Consider the following 15,731-nt stretch of genomic DNA (forward strand, 5'->3'; position numbering starts at 1 on the left):
GGCAGGGTCTAGAACTTGTGTTAAGCCTTGAGACTTATCGCACCTAAGGTTGGTGACCAAGAACCACACTCATTCTAGCATCAAGGACCAGACCAGACTGGGCCTTGGGCCAAGTACCCAGGGATCTGAGGCTCGGGGCTATGATGGACCTGCTCCAGTCTTCTTAGACCAAGTCCTGATCCACGTCAACTTCCAGCTCTTAGCCCAGCAGTACCACGCTGGTGGACACAGATCTATGATGGGGGGTACAGAACAGATAGTCACCGGGATCACTGTAACACAAGAATACAGGTCTACTGTATGTAAAGTTCTGTTGAGTACATTTCTCTCATTGTATATCATGAGTGAAGTACTGCTGGGCATACTGTATTGCACTGTGTTACAATATTGTTGATCACCAGTTTCTTATTGGCACTAATATATTTCAAAGAGTCCATTTCAAGAATACAGGCACACTGGGTGGTAAGATTTACTGAATTACCATTCCTGTCTCCATTCCAGATTGTACTCTCCTTAAACCTGAGGGATTCCCAGATAAAACTGAGGGTACGGTGGTTATTGAGGTGGATGAGAGAAAACATGTCCAGCTCCTTACTTCACCCTCTGAGAGGAAGGTGCAAACTCTTAGCTTTCAAGTATGTTATCGTGATGGCCTGTGCCGTTGCCTTTCCTTTTCACTTATGGATGGTAAAGCATACACTCAAGGACTGCACTGCTTTCAGAAACTGGTCAGACTTCAGCAAAGGGTAATTGGCAGATAATGTATTATAATTCCTTTTTCCTCTTTCCCTTATTTAATATCATTTCATGTAATATCCACAGTTCCATTCTGGATGTCTTGTTCCCAGGACATTCTGCTATATCTTGGGCCTTGTTGTGGCCTCACCCTGCCTACAACAAGCCCCAACCATGACAAATTCCACATATAACAAGCCTGACCAACCCACAATGAGCTCTACTTCAAGCCTCACCCATAACAAGCCCCACTCACAGCCTGTTCCATATTACTGGATAGCAATTTTAGAAACCAGAATGACAAGGCTATTGACGACCGCATTGGGGCTGCTTCCTGCACCCATCCTGAGCTCATCAATTTCATCAACTTTGCCTCCAATTTCCACCCTGCGCTCAGATTTACTTGGTCCATCTCCGACACCTCTCTCCCCTTTCTGGATCTCTCTGTCTCCGTCTCCAGAGACAAATTAACCACAGACATCTTTTACAAATCCACAGTTGCCTTGACTGCACCTCTTCCCACCCTGTCATGTGCAAGGATGCCATCCCCTTCTCCCAGTTCATCCACCTCCACTGCATCTGTTCCCATGATGAAGCTTTCCATTCCAGGACATCCGAGATGCCCTTCTTTTTCAGTAACGAGGTTTCCCTTCCACCACCATCAATGCTGCCCTCACCCGCATCTCCTTCATTTCCCACACGTCTGCCCTCACCCCGCGCCCCCAGCATAATAGGGACAGGGTTCCCCTTGTCCTCACCTACCACCCCACGAGCCTCTGCATCCAACACGTCATTCTGTGCAACTTCCGCCACCTCCAACAGGATCCCACCACCGGGGACATCTTCCCTTCCCTCCCCCTCCACTTTCTGCAGGGATCATTCTCTCTGCGACTCCCTTGTCCACTCGTCCCTCCCCACAGATGACCCTCCCGGCACTCATCCCTGCAACCGCACTAAGTGCTATACCTGTCCCTACACCTCCTCCTTCACCACCATTTAGGGCCCGAGACAGTCCTTCCAGGTGAGGCTGCGCTTCACCTGTGAGTCCAAGGGTGTCAGTTATTGCAGCCTCCTCCACATCGGTGAGACCTGACACAGATTGGGTGGCTGCTTCGTCGAGCATCTTCGCTCCGTCTGCCACGAAAGCAAGGATCTCCCAGTGGCCAGCCATATCCCACTCCTATACTGACGTGTCTATCCACAGCCTCCACTACTGCCACATAGAGGCCAGATGTAGGTTGGAGGAACAACGCCTCATATTCCGCCTTGGTAGTCTCCAAACTGAAGGCCCCAACATCGATTTCTCTAACTTCCGGTAACCCCTCCCCTCTTCTTCCCCCCTTTTCTTTTAAGATCTTCCCCCCCACCCCCTCCTTTGTTTTCCCTCATTCCTGTGGCCCCCTCGCCCCTCCTTTTTCCCCTCCTCTGCCTTCGTGACCTGCCCATCCCTCCCCCACCTCCTTCCCTTTATTCCATGGTCCACTGCCCTCTTCCACCGGATTCCTTCTTCTTCAGCCCTTTGCCTCTTCTACCTATCACCTCTCAGCTCATTACATCTTCTCCCCCCTCCCTCTCCCTACCTTCTCCCTCTCACCCGGACTCACCTATCACCTGCCAGCCCCTCCCCCACCTTCTTATTCTGGCTTCTTCCCTCTTCCTTTCCAGTCTTGATGAAGGGTCTCAACCCGAAACGTCGACTGTTTATTTCCCTCCATAGATGCTGCCTGACCTGCTGAGTTCCTCTAGCATTTTGTGTGCGTTGCTCCAGATTGCAGCATCTGCAAGAATCTCGTGTCTCTGTGACAAGGCTATTTACTAATAGGATAACCTTTGACGCTGCTGCATAACCTATGCACGTTTGGGCAGTGTGTCCACAAGGAATGTCGTCATGCCGTCCATGTGAAGTGTGATAGAACAGATTGAAAGCATGTTGGAATAACAACACTGTTACCCTGACTGTTCTGGAGAAGTGTTGCTGTGCTTGGCAGAACAGATATTGATGTACAGGGTGGTCAGCTATAAGCTGTACAACCTAGACATCATAGGGGTCAGACTTTGAGACCAGATAAACTGCCAGCAGCTGCAGAGGAGGAGGAGGAGCCCCTCTATTTGCAATACTGGCAGTCAGAATCCTTGGTTCCTCATTCATCAACAGTGCTATATCTTCCTTCTGTTGCTGACTGTTAAAGCTACCAGTTGGGCATGATTCATAAAGAGAAGGTAACTCTAAATTTATCAACCAAAGAATGGTGCCGTGTTTTGAAACTTCAATTAATCACCCTTGTGCGTACCCCTTGTGCCTCTCTTCCACCTGCCTGTGTCTGTCCTCATGCTCTCACGCACTACCCTGAAAGCTGAAACGATACTGCTGGAGAGTTGCATTCTTTCAGGGGAGGACCTTCATATCTCCAAGTCGAGAAATCTGGTTTCGTACTGTACTGTTGCGGTGTGAGGGCCAGCAGTCTGGGATAGCAGGCAATCACGGACGCTGATGTGGAGCAGCAGTGGGGGCAGGATAATGGTAAACCTGGAAGAGGACAGGAAGGTCACGCTCAGTGGACCCTCTGCCAGTCACCATGATGGCGACAGTCTGAGCTCCTGTGGCAGTCAGCTGACTTTGCATCACAGAAGTCTGATGGTTCACTGGAGCAACCAGACATTGGTTGGTTTCTGCTTATTCTGGAATGGAAGCTGAGTCAGTGACTATTAATGTTGCATAATGGTGATATCTGCATTTGCTCACTTGAAAGGATGATCTCCAATTATTGTATAAAGTCTCATGATAGTCTGGTGCTCGACTCTTCGATGTTCCTTGACATCAGATACTTTCGTTGTGCCAAGTCTACATTGCACCAAACCTTTCACTGTGTACTCACTCTTCCACTGTGGTCTGCTCCATCAAAGTTCTCATCTGAGTCCTCCATCCATGTACAGTCTTGCCTTCCGGAAGTGATACTTGTGTTGCCCTTTCCCTCTGGCCGGTCTGTAAGCCAACCTCTTTCTGCACTGCACCCATGCCATCGTTCCTTGACTCCTGATATGGATTGCTAAAGCTATCTCTTCCAACAATCTCAAAATCTATGTCTGGATGGTCTTCAGGCCACAGTGGATACAAGATCTCTCAAGGGTCAAGATACTGTGGAGTCCATGTTGTGCACATCCATGAATGTTTTCTGCCCAAAATTAAATCCAGAAAGCTTCTTTAAAATGTCATCATTCTTTCGAATCTGGACATCGCCAGCAAGGCCAGCATTTATTGCTCATTCCTAATTAACCTTGAAAAGATGATGAGTTGCCCTTCTGAACTGCAACAGTCTTGCTGGTGAGGATGGGTAGTGAGTTCCAGGAATTGGACTCAGCCATCATGAAGGAAGAGCAACATATTTCCAAATCAGAATATTGTGTGATCTGGAAGGGAATCAGCAGGTGAATGTTTGGCAGAGGCTCCAGTCTCCCCTTTAATAGCAAAAAAGAAACTGCAGGAGGAACTCAGCGGGTCATGCAGCATCTGTGGAGAGAAATGGACAGTCAATGCTTCGGGTGAAGACTCTTCATCTGGACTGAAGACCCTTCATCTGGTCCAGCTGAGAGAGAGAGAACCGGGCTGAACTCTTAGGAGTGGGAAAGGAACACAGAAGGAGTGCGTTACCTTTAATTGGAAAATTCAATGTTCATACCACTGAGTTATAGGCTACCCAAGCAGAATATGAGGTGTTTTTCTTCTAGTTTACATTTGTCTTCACCATGGCAGTGAAGAAAGCTGAGGACAAATGGGTCAGTGTGGGAAAGGGTAGGGGAGTTGAAATAACATGCAACTGGAAGCTCAAGATGGTCATTGTGGATACCGTGCAGGTCCTCTGAAAAACAGTTGCCTAGTCTACACTTGGTTTCACCAATGCAGTGGAGACCACATCATGAGCACCAAATGCAACAGACCAGGTTGGGTGAGGTGCACAAGAATCTCTGCTTCATCTGGAAGGGCTGTTTATGCCACTGAAAGTTGGTGAGGGAGGAAGTGAAATGATGTGTTGCAGGGTTTTGACCCGAAACACCGACAATTCCTTTCCTCCCACAGATGCTGCTCGACCCGTTGAGTTCCTCCAGCAGACTGTTTGTTGCTCCAGATTCCAGCATCTGCATTCTCTTGTGTCTCCGATGTGTTTCACCTCCTATGTTGCCATAGTGGACAGAGCATAGATGCTCTGCAAAACGGTTGCCTAGTCTATGCTTGCTCTTGCTAATGTAGAGGAGGCCACATCGGGAGCACTGAATGCAACAGACCAGGTTGGAGGAGGTGCACACAAACCTCTGCCTCATGTTGAAGTATAAATGAGTAGGCAGCATAAAGTTGGTGTGTTGTATGCATCAAGGGAAGTGGGTGTGAAAGCATCTCTCCACCAGTTTGGAACTAACTAATTTAGCATCATGCCCCAACACCCAGCTACCTTCATGCTGGGTTGCTAGTTGAGTTAGATCATTAGTAGGACATTAGGCTAATGGCGAGAATGCATGGTACTCAGCAGTTCTGTGTTCACACATCATGCCTTAAACTAGTGAAAGGAAAAATATGTAAAATTAATTCAGAATCATTAAAACATATCCAAGAATTAATCAACCTTTTAAAATATTTTTAAAAAATCATTAATGGTAGTTTTAAAGAACAAAGATATTTTAAAAATAAAAGCACATACACCATTTAATTATAAATAAATTCAAGCAATGAAAAAATTCAGTGGATCTTACTAGAACAAAACAAAAGAAAAGATTAAACTAAAAATTTCCTTGCTTCAAAACTTCTCTTACATAATCATTTTTAAGGATGGTCATCATTATGTAATAGTCAAATACAACAGTGACGGCAGTAAGTAATTATAGCAAGAAAGTGTGCCATTTATATACAATAACGATAACTAAAAGTGAGATATGTTATTGTTCCTGTAATGCCCTTCTAGATGTGCTTTTGTGATAGACAGCCAAATGAAGAAATCACATCAGTAATCCTAGTGAATTTGTGCATTCTGCTCTAGTTGGATCAGCCGTCAGCAAATTCAGAGTGTCGGGATTAATCTAAAGGCTTGATCGGGGAAAGTCAACAAGTACAGGCGACTCCTGAGTTCTGGCCTTTTGGGTAACGGAAAATTTGTTCTCACAGAATTCATAAGCACAACCCAAAAATTTGAGATATTGAATAAAGTTCACTCTTTCAGAATTTATGTGACTAAAAAAAGTAAATAAATAACCAAAAATTTATATTTTTCAACTCGCATTTCTTGGCGCATGAGCAGGTGACTCAGTTTTGTGTTACGGAAAATCGTGATATGGACAGTTTGAAAGGAAGGCAACCCCCCCTGTAATGCAGGGGTCGCCTGTATTTGTTGGTGGGATATCCTGTCTGACTCACCTGATTAACTTTTTAGAACAACGAGCAATTGATGAGATCAGTGTTGTTGATGTAAGGCCTCTGACAAGGTCCCATATGGGTTCAAAAGGTGAGAGACTGTGGCATTCAAGGCAAATTTGTAAACTGGATCCAAAATTGCCTTGGTTATAGGAGTAGGAGAGTGATGGTGGAGGGTTTTGGAAGCTAGTGCCCAGTCGTGTACCACAGGAATTGCTGCTGGGACCCTTAAAATTCATCCTATATATATTAATAATTTGAATATGAAAGTAGGAGGCATGAGTTGTAAGTCTGCAGCGGACACGAAAATTTGTAGCGTTGTTGATGGTGCAGGGGATAGTCTTAGGGGACAGAACAATATTGATCAGCTGATAAATTGGGTGGAGCAATGGGAGAAGGAATGTAATCCTGATAAGTGCAAAGTGATGTATTTTGGGCAGTTCAAAAAGGGTAGGACATACACCTACCCTAGTGGTCCTAGTGAGTTTTGGGGAACAGAGGGACCTTGGTTTACACCTCTAAAGATCCCTAAAGGTGTCAACACAGGTAGATATGATGGTGAAGAAGGCACACAGGATGCTGGCCTTCATTAGCTAGGACATGGAAGTCATGGTACAAATTTATAAACCATTGGTTTGGCCACAGCTGGAATGTTGTGTGCAGTTCTGGCTGCCACACCAGAAGAAGAATGTGGTTGCACTGAAGAGGCAATTTAGTAGGATTTTGTTTGGGATGGAATGCTTCAGCTACAAGGAGTTAGCTGGGTCTGTTTTCCTTGGAGTGTAGGAGGCCGAGGGGTTACCTGATGGTGATATACAAATTATGAGAGGCATTGTTAGGGTTGAAAGTAAGAAACTTTTCTCCATAACAGAAACGTCTAAAACCAGAGGGCATGGTTTTAAAGTGAGGAGTAAGAGGATAAAATTGGAGGAATTTTTTTTTAACTCAGAGGGCAGTTGTAATCTGGAATGCACTGCAAAAGCTACAGACCAAGTGCTGTTAGATGGGATTAAATAGATCGGTACTTGATGGCCAGAATGAACATGGAGGGCCGAAAGCACTGTTTCTGTGCTGTTTTACGTTTGGGTGGCAGTGGATTCAGTACATGTGATGAGGGAGGACTAAGAAAGCAAGGGAAAAAAGGTTAAAAAGTGTTAGAAGAGTCATACTCAGACATTAGTTCAGAATTTACCTCCAAAGTACACCAAGTTTCAGTTCTTATTTTTAAAGATTTTTGAAACAGAAACGTAAAATTACAACCATCAAAATGAAACAAAATCCTAAACCTATCACCTCATCCTTATTGTTGTGAAACAAATGCCTGCATAACGTTGTGTTTCAAATATTTTAGATGATTACTGGGGAAGGTAAATGTCCCTGCATACTCCCCACCCTCGCTGTGCATACCTATGAATTATGGAAGATTACTTTGCATTTATGGTAGAACTATTAAACGCCAAATGCTGGACTTTATTTTGGAATACAATTTGAATAGCATAAAGATGACAAAGACTTGGTTTAAATTCATCTTAACTTAGCAAATTAAAACAATATTTCTTATGTTAGTTCACTGTTGGTGGTTCAACTGCTTGGGTAGAAATAGAAGAAAGATGCATTGTGCCCACAAACAAAAATTTTGAATTGTTTTGTGCAGGCTGTTTATTGCATCATTAAACTAGATAAAAAATGTGCAAAACATGAGAAATAATTTTATTTCAAATTTAGAATTTTCAGTGGCGCTTTCTCTATAACAGAATATGAAAATTCTAAAGCCAGTTATCTAGTGGGTTTGCTTAAAATTGTAAGGTTGAAATTGTGCTGTGAATTAATAATAATCAGGTTGATAGATTTAAGATAAAGGGAAGAGAAACTTCTTGGGTATACATTAATTACTAGTCTTTCACAGTATGATTTAGACCTGAATGATGTTAGGTTTGGCAGTTGTTACATCTGTGAGTTTAGTTAGGTCTGGTTAGGTAGATGTTTCACCATTATCTAAGTATTAGAAGTGTGACATGACTGATTGTGAACTACATGTAGATACCCTTGGAAATTGAATAAATTGCAAGTAATATGTTGAATACAGTGAATGTGCTGATGTATAGGGTTTGGTCAGTTGTGTAACATTCTCTGGATTATTTACATAAAATAATACAAATAGAGGCAAGAGTTAAGGTCCAACTTTAAAGTAAGGATGGGAAACAGGACTATAGGGAAGTAAGATGCTGCTGGGCCTTCTGATCCTTGGAGTACTAGGATCAGATGATTTTACTTCCCAAGTCCTTCATTGCCATTTCCTGAGAGTCACTCCCAGCTAAACACAGAAGGAATCATGTCACCTCTGACAAAAAAAAGTCAAAACTTATGAGTGGTAAATTGGTAAATTGGTTTATTATTGTTACATGTACTGAGGTACAGTGAAAAACTTGTCTTGCATACCAATCATACAGATCAATTCATTACACATGAACTGCATTGAGGTAGTACAGGGTAAAACAATAACAAAATGCAGAATAAAGTGTAACAGCTACAAAAAAAGTGCAGAGCAGGTAGACAATAAGGTGCAAGGCTGTAACGAGGTAGATTGTGAAGTCAAGAGTCCATCTTATCGTACTAGGGGACCGTTCAATAGTCTTATAACAGTGGGAAGTTATTTTATGCCTGGTGGTGTGTGCTTTCAAGCTTTTGTATATTCTGCCTGGTGGGAGAGGGGAGAAGAGAGAACATCCAGGGTGGGTGGGATCTTTGATTATGTTGGCTGCTTTACCGAGGCAGCGTGAAGTGTAGACAGAGTCCATGGAAAGAGGTTGGTTTCAGTGATGTGCTGAGCTGTGTCCACAGCTCTCTGTGGTTTCTTGCAGTTTCTTGCAGAGCAGTTGCCATAGCAAGCCATGATGCATCAGGATAGGATGTTTTCTATGGTGCATCAATAAAAATTGGTGAGGGTCAAAGGGACATGCCCAATTTCTTTAGCATCCTGAGGAAGTAGAGGTGCTGGTGAGCTTTTGTGGACCTGGTGCCTACATGGTTGGAGCAGGACAGGCTATTGATAATGTTCATTCCAAGGAAATTGAAGCTCTCAATCCTTTTGACCTCAGCACCATTGATGTAAGAAGGAGTAATGTGCACTGCCCCCCTTCCTGAAGTCAATGACCAGCTCTTTTATTTTGCTGACATTGAGGGAAAGGTTTTTGTCATGACAACATGTCACTATGTTCTCTATCTCCTTCCTGTACTCCGACTCATCGTTAATTGAGGTACGGCCCACTACAGTGGTATCATTTCCAACCTTGGAATTGGAATTGGGTTTTTATTGTTACATGCACCGAAGTACAATGAAAAACTTGTCTTGCATATCATTCATACAGTTCAATTCATTACGAAGTGCATTGAGGTAGTACAAGGTAAAACAGTAACAGAGTGCGGAATAAAGTGTTACAGAACAGAGAAAGTGCAGTGCAGGCAGACAATAAGGTGCAAGGTCATAATGAGGTAGATAGTGAGGTCAAGAGTGCATCTTATCATACTAAGGGATTGTTCGGTAGTCTTATAACAGTGGGATAGAAGCTGTCACTGAGCCTGGTGGTATGAAGTAGATGGAGTTAGAGAAGAATTGGGCCACACAGTCATGAGTGTTTAGGGAGTAGAGTAGGGGGCTGAGGATGCAGCCTTGTGGGGCACCAGTGTTGAGAATAATCATGCTGGAGGTGTTGCTGCCTGTCCTTACTGATTGTGGTCTGTTGGTCAGGAAGTCAAGGATCCAGTTGCAAAGGAAAGCGTTGATTCCTAGGTCTAGGAGCTTGGAGCTGAGTTTGCTTGGGATTATAGTATTGAAGGTGGAGCTATAGTCAATAAACAATGGTCTAATAGGTGTTTTTACTGTCCAGATACTCCAGAGAGGAACGTAGGGCCAGGGACACGGTGTCCACTGTAGACCTGTTTTGGTGGTAGGTGAATTGCAGTGGGTCGAGGTTGTCTGGGAGGCTGGAGTTAACGTGTGCCATGACCAGCCTCTCGAAGCACTTCATGATGGTGGATGTCAGAGCCACCGGGCGGTAGTCATTAAGGCATGTTACCTTGCTTTCTTAGATAGGCCGGGATGATAGTGGTCTTCTTAAAACAGGTGGGAACCTCAGATTGAAACTGGGAGAGGTTAAAAATGTCTGCAAATACCCTCGCCAGCTGATCTGCGCAGGATCCAAGGATCTAAGGAGTGCTCGAGCCACCATAAGAACAATTCACAGCAAGGTAAGGAAGGAAGGGATAGTGGAGTTTTGGAAAGGTAGAAGCTTGGATAGGAAAAATTCTTTGACTTACTGCCTTGCAAGGAAGTTTTGAAAATTAAAAGTAATAACACAAATCTGAACCCTGGTGGCTGGGATCATGGGTGGCTGACAGCTTTTGCTGGCTTGTTTGAAGCTGCAGAAATACAGGTTCTGATGGCGTCATCTAGAGGTGTCTCTTCTCCTTGTTACTGATATTTGCTCCTCTGTAGTGGGCTGATATCAGGAATGTTGTGGGGGGGGAAAGCAGTGTGATCACCTCAACCACCTAACTGCGACATTTCCAACAGTTGAGAAGGGTTAATGTTAAGCTTCAGTTATTAGAAATACATGTGTGAAATTTCAATGATCACCTTTCCTCACTGTGTAACTGCAATATTTTAAAGAAATATTATTTGCCTCAATGGATCAAATAGATGCAAAACCAAGAATCTAATCTCAAGTAAATAGAAAGGCAACATCTTCCTTGCAAGTGTTGCAGTGGTGCAACAAGCTTTCCTGTTTTAAGACAGTAAGCTTTCAATGGCTGTCTCTTAAGTTACAGAATTTAGTTGTTAGTAGGACTTACCAGCTGCACATGATAGCCGCGACATTTTTAAACTTCTTACTGGAAACTGTTGAATTCATCTTGACGGTATTTACCACAATCAAGCCACATACCACAAGTCTTAGAATATGAAAGTAGCTGTTTAAAAATAAGCCACTATATCCACAAGGGGTATATTTGGGGGTAGGTGGTTAAAAGATATGTATCAAAACCAGATGGCAACTGCTGAGTGAGAAAGTTATTTCACTCACTGGCAGGAACCATAGTCCAGTGAGTAAGTGAATTTTTTGAGGGTGCAGTCATTGCAAGATTTGCTTCTGTCACATCGATTTTTATGGCATCTTGGGGATGTTTTGATTCCAAAATGACATTTAATGACCTTGGGCATATTTATGGTATGGGTCACATCAGATATCAAAATGGTAAGGGTGATAGCATGCATGTAGGTATTCACCACTCTGCAGAGAAGGCAGACATTGACATTAATCAATGTGCAACCCAGACTTGGGACCAGAGCTGCTATTTTAGAACTCAGGGTTCCAGTTTAGCCTTGCATGTGCTCAAGAAGACAAGAAGACAAGAATACAAAATCAAAGTCGAGTTTGTCATAGGCACAAGTACACATATGCACAGGTGCAACGAAAAGCTTACTTGCAGCAGCATCACAGGCACATAGCATCATATAAGCAGTGTTCACAAGAAAAACATATATTAAACATAAATTATACACAACTTTTACAAGAAAAAATAAACTCAATTAGAAGAAACAAAACAAAGTCAATTTTAGTGCGAAGTGACCAAAGTGGTCATAGGGTTGCTAAACTGTAGAGGTGATTACGGTTTTGCTGGTTGGTTCAAGAACTGATTGGTTGAAAGGAAGTAGCTGTTCTTGAACCTGGTGGTGTGGGACTTCAGGCTTCTGGATCTCCTGCCTGATGGTGGCTGCAAAAAGATGACATGGCCTGGATGGTGGGGATCTTTGATGATGGATGTCGCCTTCTTGAGGCTGTGCCCCCTATAGATATTACCGATGGCGGGGAGGGATGTGCCTGTGATGTATTGGGCAGAGTCCACTACTCTCTGCAGCTTCTTACGTTCCTGCGCCTTCAAAGTGCTGTAACAGACCATGATGCAACCAGTCAGGACACTTTCAACAGTACATCTGTAGAAGTTTGTTAAAGTATTCGATGATAAGCTGAACCTCCTTAACCTCCTAAGAAAGTAAAGACGTTGGCATGCTTTCCTTATGATTGCATCTATGTGCTGGGCCCAGGGCAGGTCATCTGCTATGTTGACACCCAGGAAGTTAAAGTTGCTGACTCTCTCCACCACCAATTCCCCAATGTAGACTGGTGCATGTCCACCCTCCTTCCCCTTTCTGAAGTCAACAATCAGCTCTTTGGTTTTGCTGACATTGAGTGAGAGGCTGTTGTTGCGGCCTATCTCACTCCGGTAAGCTGACTCCTTACCACCTGTGACTCATCAAACACGGTGGTGTCAGCAGCGAACTTGAAGATGGCATTGGAGCTGTGCTTAGCCACATCATTATGCATAGAGAGCAGAGCAGGGAGCTAAGCATGCAGCCTTGAGGTGCACCTGTGTTGATGATCAGCGAGGAGGAGATGTTGTTACCAATCCTCACTGATTGAAGTCTGCCGATGAGGAAGTCAAGTATCCAGTTGCAGAGGGAGACACGGGTTTTGAAGCTTGATGATGAGTTTGGATGGGATGATTGTGTTGAACACCGAGCTGAAGTCAATGAACAGCAGCCTGATGTACAAGTTCCTGTTGTCCAGATGGTCTAGATCAGAGTGAAGAGCCAGAGAAATTGCACCTGCTGTTGACCTGTTATGCCAGTAGGCAAATTGGAGTGGATCCAGGTCATCTCTGAAGCAAGAGTTGAATCGCGCCATAACCAACCTCTCGAAGCACTTCATTAAGGTTGAAGAAAGTACTACTGGGTGGAAGGAGACAATAGGAGCAAGAGTAGGCCACCTGGGCCTATACATCTGCCCCACAATTCAATATGATCATGGTTGATCTACCCTCGGCCTCAACTCCTCCTCTGTGCCTGTTCTCTTTCTCCCTCAAATTAAATTATTCTAATGAGCTAGCCTCCCCAACTCTCTGGGGTATAGAATTCCAGAGGTTCACTCCCCTCTGTGAGAAGAAATTTCTAGACATTTCAGTTTTAATGACTGGTCCCTTATCTTGTTCAAGACTCTCCCACCAATGAAAATACCTCAACATCTACCCTGTCATGACCCTCAGGACCTTACATGTTTCAAAAAGATCACCCCTCACTCTTTTAAACTCCAAAGAATACAGATCCAACCTGTTTTAGCTTCTCTCATCCCAGGAATTAGCCTGGCGGAATCTCCGCTGGACTGCCACCAATGCTACTCCATCCTTTTTTAGGTAAGGGACCAAACCTGTGCACATTACAGCTGAATTGGCCTCATCAACACCCTGTATAATTGTAATAAAACTTAACTAGGCTCCAACCCATTTGCAACAAAGGTATTGGTATTGGTTTATTATTGTCACTTGTACCGAGGTATAGTGAAAAACTTGACTTGACTTGCATACTGATCGTACAGGTCAATTCGTTACACAGTGCAGTTACATTGAGTTAGTACAGAGTGCATTGAGGTAGTACAGGTAAAAACAATAACAGTACAGAGTAAAGCATCACAGCTACAGAGAAAGTGCAGTGAAATAAGGTGCAAGGTCACAACAAGGTTGATCGTGAGGTCAGAGTCCACCTCATCGTGTAAGGGAACCATTCAATAGTTTTATCACAGTGAGGGAGAAGCTATCCTTAAGCCTGGTAGTACATGCCCTCAGGCTCCCGTATCTTCTACCTGATGGAAGCAGAGAGAAGAGAGAATGACCTGGGTGGGTGGGGTCTTTGATTATGCTGGCTGCTTCTGTTACGGACTCAGTGAAAGTCCCTTTAAGATAGAGAGTGTGTGTGTATGTGTGTGTGGGGCGTGCTTACGTCAATAGAAGATAAAGGACGTAATGACGTTGTTGAAGAAGTTAGAAGAAGAAAGAGAGAGAGAGAAGGGAGAGAGACACCAGCCTGCTTGTTTTCTCTATCGATGGATGAGAAACAATAACTGTGTTTGCCACTGAAATCCATGTATGGAAGTTGGAAGTAATCCGGTGGAGTTCACTTTGTTGCTGACCTGTAGAAGGAAACAGGTATTTGTGTGTGGACGACCACGATTCGGATGCTTTTCGGGGTGAGGAAGTCACTACCGAGTAAACACTGAAGTGTCGTTTGGGTTCCATCGTGGAACATTTGGATTTCGTATGTACTCTCTCTATGTTTTTCTACATCTACATCTTATCTTCAGACAACGGTGGTTGTTGAAGAAGCCCTTGCTCATATTTCACCTTATGGCTTGCGGAACTGAACTTTAAGAACCATTCAGGAACTGGGAGTTTTGGACTTTGTCACACACACACACGAAGAGTTTAGTTTTGGGGTTAACGTTCGAGGTTTAACATTCTTGAATTCTAACATACTAACATTTTTTTTTACTTTTATTTTACGTATTACCATAAGTAGTGATTAATAAAATAGTTTTTAACACTGAATCATGCTCAGTGTGTTTCTTTTGTTGCTGGTTTGTGACACTTCACCAAGGCAGTGAGAGATATAGACAGAATCCAAGGAGGGGAGGATGGTTTCCATGACGCACTGGGCTGTGTCCACAACTCTGCAGTTTCTTGCAGTCCTGGGCAGAGAAGTTGCTGTACCAATATGCTAGTTGACCTCCTTAACTACTTGCTGCAGCTGCCTGCTGACTTTTTGTGATTGATACTTTGCTCACACTTCCCTCCACACTTCACTCATCTGCAATCTTTCTCCATTTAGATAACAATCTAACTTTTGATTCCCCTTATCGAAGTGCCTGACCTCACACTTTCCCACAATAAGCTCCTCCTGCCAAGTTTTCACCCTCTCACTTAACTTCTCTGTATTCCATTGCAGAGTCACAATATCATCATTGCAGCGTTCCCTTCCACTTAATTTTGTGTCATCGGTGAGCTGCAATTCCTTACATCCCACCCCTCCTCCAGGTCATTCATACAAATAGTAAATGTCTGAAGGCCAAGAACTAATCTTTGCATTACTCCACTCATTACATCCTTCCAGCTTGAAAAAGATCCACTTATTCCATCTCTTTGTTTTCTATGTGACAACTAATTTTCAATTCAACATACTTGCTAACACACTTGCTCCAATATCATTGTAACAAATTCCCTAAAGAAATATTGCTTTTAAACAATCAAGAACTCAAGAGTTATGTCAAACTAATTTACCTTATTGTTACAAACCACAGTTACTTTGAGGTTAAAGATATTACCTGATCTCAGATGGCCAGTCCTCACTGGGGTGCACGTGTTGACGTCGATTGAAGCTCTGGTCCTCTGACTTCTTATAGAAGGTGGAGCATAGAATCACATGGGGAGGTAGGATGGGCACATGGGAATAATGGAGGAAAGGGGAGAAACAAAGGACTGCAGATGCTGGAATCTAGATGAAAAACACGATGATGCTGGAGGAACTCAGCAGGCCAGGCAGCATCTGTGGAGAAAAGCAGGCGGTCAATGTTTCTGACCCGAAATGTCGACCGCCTGCTTTTCTCCACGGATGCTGTCTGGCCTGCTGAGTTCCTCCAGCATCGTCATGTTTTTCAATGGAGGGAAGGGGACCTGCCTGCTTTCTTGCACTAACCTGTTTGACTGTAAATAA

Source organism: Pristis pectinata, chromosome 2 (assembly GCF_009764475.1).
Source record: "Pristis pectinata isolate sPriPec2 chromosome 2, sPriPec2.1.pri, whole genome shotgun sequence".
Lineage (NCBI taxonomy): Eukaryota > Metazoa > Chordata > Chondrichthyes > Rhinopristiformes > Pristidae > Pristis > Pristis pectinata.